Source organism: Orycteropus afer, unplaced genomic scaffold (genome assembly GCF_000298275.1).
Source record: "Orycteropus afer afer isolate SDZICR_OR568_19922 unplaced genomic scaffold, OryAfe1.0 scaffold00206, whole genome shotgun sequence".
Lineage (NCBI taxonomy): Eukaryota > Metazoa > Chordata > Mammalia > Tubulidentata > Orycteropodidae > Orycteropus > Orycteropus afer.
Window position 1 is genome coordinate 2,686,007 of NW_006921793.1, and position 4,971 is coordinate 2,690,977.

The following is a 4,971-nucleotide window of genomic DNA, read 5'->3' on the forward strand; positions in this document are numbered from 1 at the left end:
TGATTTGGACTGACCAAGGTCTTCCTGGTTGACATCTCTGTTCTAGGGTAAACCCATGTTCAGACATTAAGATTCCCTTCTACCCACAACTGATTGGTATATAACACAGCAGTTCCACAAACAATGTAAACAAGTTTCTAGAGAAGATGCTCCATTTATACTTTTGAAAAGTCTTTCACAAAAAGGAGAATATTGAGTAATCTGAAAACAGCCCTGGCCTGTGTTCAAAAATTCAAGCCAGGAAAGAACTTTCAGATTTGATATCTTAAATTAGCAGGAATGTTTAGACAAATTATAATCTAGGAAAACATACACACACCCACACTCACACATAAAAAAGTTTGCCCTTCCACCCTCTCATGTCAAGTGGATAATAACTAATGCATTCTGTTTACTGTGACTATATAGTGATTCATTAATTCAAGAATCATTTAATAAGCACCTACCTATGTGTCAGGCACTGAGCTGGGCACATACATAAAGTGGGAACGTGGAGTTTCCAGTCAAGTTGGGGAGACCAGACATTAACAGGGAAATGCACACAAACCTACCTTACGATAAACTGTAAGTGCTATGAAGAACAGGATGCTCTGAGGGAGAAAATATGGGAGTGAGGGCAGACATGCTTCAGATGGCCATCCCCCAGGAGGTAGGTTGTTTGTTTGTTTATTTTCCCAAGTTTTATTTATTTTCTTTTTGTTGTTGAGACTATACACAGCAAAACATACACCAACTCACTTCCAGGAGGCAACCACGTAAGTGAATGTGATGTGAGTCTCCAAGCCAACGGATGAAGTAATAATAGGAGGAGTTAGCAGTCAACCAGCCTTCGGGTCCAGCAAGTTCTAGCACTACGCAATCATGTCTTCTTTAGAGCAATTCACAGAGATATCTAGTATAGACCAGAGAAAGCTTTTTGTCTGAGATACTGAGTGTGGTGATATAGTTTGGAAGAATTAGTTCCATTCAAGAATTTGGGTTTTTCACAGTGTTGATCTGTTCAGGCAGCGGCATCATGAGAGAGAATGTCTCAGTTAGAAATCACAGGTCTTTGTTCACTGAAAGACGTGCGTCTCACAGTAACCATGGTGATCCTTTATTGTTATTACCAAACTGCTAACATCATCCAAGCTGGAATCAAGGATATTGACAGATATCATGAAAAGCTTGCAACATCTCTCTATAGCTCATCTCTTTCACTATATGCTGTTGTTGTTGTTGTTGTTATGTGCCATCAAGTCAGACCCGACTCATAGCAACCCCTACCTTGGGTTTCCGAGGCAGTATCACTACGGAAGTAGATTGCCTCATCTTCCTGCCGAGGAGTAGCTGATGGGTTTGAACCGCCAGCCTTCTGGTTAGCAGTCAAGTGCCTTACGCACTATGCTACCAGAGCTCCCTCCACTATATGTATCTGGTATTAAATGAGATGTAATTAGTTCTGAAGAGTTTTCTTTGTATTACAGGAGGAGTGGTGAAGTGAACAACAACTCTTTGAAGTTCTATGAAAATATCATGCAGAGTTCCTTGGGATTTGTTAATCCAGGAGTAGTTGAATTTCTCCCAGGAAAACTAGAAATAGATTAATCTAATCCACCATCTTTAATAAGAGGACTACAAAGCAAAAAATTATCAGAAGATGATTATGTTTCTGCATTAAGAAAGAAATACCTGTGTCTTGGGCTTAAAAATGATGCTATGAATGAACACAGTAAGGCTGTGGAAACAAAATGTGGGAGCTTTGGTAGCTCATGGAGCATTATAAGCAATGAAAGGAAGTCTGGACAAAGCAATGGAAGGTTTTGGTCTTGCATTGGGAAACTGTCCAACCCACAGGAATGCAAGAAAACGCCTCTGCCAGACACTTGTAGAAAGAGGAGGGCAGTTAAAACAAGAAGAACAGTTTTTAAATGCCTTAAATAACTATAAGAAAGCTTTGGCTTTGGATGAGATTTTTAAGGATGCAGAAGATGCTCTTCAGAAACTTCATAAATATATGCAAAGAAAAACAAGTTGAAAAGGAAGAAAAAGCAAAGAGAATAGAAGCAAGTGCAAAAAAGTTGCATAAGTTCTTAAAAGAGGAAAAAAAGATGAAAAAGAATATCAACTCCCTCTTCAAGTGCTTCTTCTGCTGATGAGTCAGTTTCTTCTTTATCAACCTCTCCTCTTCCAGTTACAAAAGGTATAAGAAACGTAAGAGGAACCATTCAGAGGCTTCTCGCAGTCTAAGACGTCCTCAAGTCAGATAGATCAGAATAGGAAAGATGAGTACTGCTTACTTCTAATCAATACTGGATCATCCTTTCTTAACCAATAACAAGAAGCAGAAAAACAGGATAGGTTACCATATCAAAAGACAACAGTTAAAAGAAAAAGATAGATACCCCCTCTCTTCATCTTCAGTTGAAATTGTGGATGATTTTGGAGGTAAGTCTGAAGATCCAAGGAGCTCTGGTGGCACAGTGTTTAAGGCATTTAGCTGCTAACCAAGAGGTCAGCAGTTCAAACCCACCAGCTGCTCTGTGGAAGAACTATGGAGCAGTCTGCTATTGTAAATATTTACAACCTTGGAAACCTTATGAGGCAGTCATACTCTGCCCTACAGAGTCACTACCAAACCAAAAACCAAACTCAATGCCATTAAGTCAGATCCAACTCACAGCAACACCTCCTTGATGTTTTTGAGGTGGTATCACTGCAGAAGTAGATTGCCCAATCTTCCTTGTGAGGAGAGGCTGGTGGGTTTAAACCACCAACCTTCTGGTTAGCAGTCAAATGCCTTAGGCGCTACGAGTCAGAATCGACTCAACAGTAGTGGGTTTGTTCTTTTTGAGTTTTCTGAAGAGTCAAGAGATTTTTATAATAGCTATAAAACTCAGAGGGGAGCTCTGGTAGCATAGTGGCTAAGACACTTGCCTGCTAACCAGACGGCTGGCGGTTCAAACCCACCAGCCACTCCTCGGAAGGAAGGTTGGGCAATCCTACTTCCGTAGTGATAACTGCCTCGGAAACCCAAGGAGGGGTCGCTATGAGTCGGGGCCGACTCGACGGCACATAACAACAACAACAACATAAAACTCAGATAAGTAGTAGCAAAACAGAAAAGCCCTATCAATCGGAAAAATAATTTTCAAATAGAAGAGATTCTTCAGATTCCCTCTATAGGAATCCAGAGAATGAGATAAAATATAGATATAGGAGATTTGACAGGGATACAGAGGGAAGACCAGCACTCATCTGTCAGTGTGTTGTCCCGGGGTGGCTTGCGTGTTGCTGTGAGGCTGGAAGCTATGCCACTGGTATTTCAAATACCAGCAGGCTCTCCCAGGGTGGGTGAGTTTCAGTGGAAGAAAAGGTAGACGACTTATGAAAAAATTGGCCACTGAAAACCTGTGAAGAGCAGTGAAACACTGTCTGATATAGTACCAGAAGACGAGGCCCTCAGCTTGGAAGGCACTCAAAATACAACAGGGGAGAAGAGCGGCCTCCTCAAAGTAGAGCCAACCTTAGTGATGTGGATGGAGTGATGCTTTCTGGAACTTCATTTGCTGATGTGGCACAACTCAAAATGAGAAGAAACTGCTGCAAAAATCCATTATTCTAGACATTAGTGTTTGGTAAAGTAGAGGGTTAGCAAAAAAGAGGAAGACACTCAAGGAGATGGACTGATACAGTGGCTACAACAATGGGCTCAAACATAGCAATGATTGTGAGGAAGGCACAGGACCAGGCAGTGTTTCCTTCTGTTGTACGGAGGGTCATTAAGAGTCAAAGCCAACTCGACGACACCCAAAAACAGTAACAACAAGTAGAGGGATGAAGAGAGCATTATTGAAGGTGGGAGCCAGGGTCAAGGAGATATTCCCACTTCACAAGCAAGCTCAGAGTATTCTTGGGAGTCACCTGAAAAACAAAAAATATGCATGCTCTGAATCACACAAAAGTTTAGTAAGTATGAGGAAAGATATCAATTAAATATACATCAAATAGAGTATGAAAAGAAGGACAATTATGGGGAAGATATTAAAACAAAGGTTCCGGAAGAAGAAGTACTAAATAGCAAAGAGCAATCAGAAAGTAGAGTTAAAAAGAATTTACCTCAACATTTATTCAATATATTTAATCAGGTAACTGAATTTGAGGAAGAAAAAGGAAACAAACCAAAAAATACATAATTAATATGCCAAGGAAATCACCACCATTATACTAGACTTAATAAAGTTTTTTTGTGTCTTTTAGTCACATCAGTGTAGTGCAGAAGTCTCTGCTCCTAAAATTATTTCATTCGCAGAGATTGCAAAGAGCAAAATATTTGTTTTCTTTCTGTCAAAGTACATTTGTTTCAGTTGTAGGTCTGCTTTTCACAGCTTGATTTGTAGATTTCTCATGTGATGTTTATGTACAGTATTTCCTACTCTGACTGATGATTTAACTTGTTCACCTAAAAATAATTCTTGGCAAGTACTGTTTCTTCATTGTATTATGGTATATGAGAATTCCTGGATCCACCTTATTCTTTCTGCTGATAGAGTAAAATTAAATATGTGTGTTGAACAACAACAAACAACATAAACCAATTCAAATTGTGCAATACAGATGCACAATTTAGTGACAATGATTACATTCTTCGAGGTGTGCAACCATTCTCATCTTCCTTTTCTGAGTTGTCCCTCCCTCATGAACATAAACTCACTGCCCCCTAAGGTTCTTATCTAATTTTTCAAGTTGCTGTTGTCACTTTGATTCCACATAGATAGTTCTTTTTTTTTTTTTGCAGTGTTCCCTCCCCTCCCCTACCCCCCCCGGCAACCAACAAAGAAAGTTTCCCTCCATATATAAACCTTTCCTTGACCCTCCACAACAATGAACTAATACTATTATTTGTCCTTCTGTGATTGACTTATTTTACTCAGCATAATGTCCTCCAAGTTCATCCATATTATGCGGTGTTTTGCAGACTCTACATTATTC

At 39.8% G+C, this 4,971-nt stretch overlaps 1 pseudogene; it reads left to right on the forward strand.

The window, feature by feature from the left end:
- Positions 1-622: 622 nt before the first annotated feature.
- Positions 623-4,175, forward strand: LOC103203202 (annotated as a pseudogene).
- The last annotated feature ends 796 nt before the right edge of the window (positions 4,176-4,971 follow it).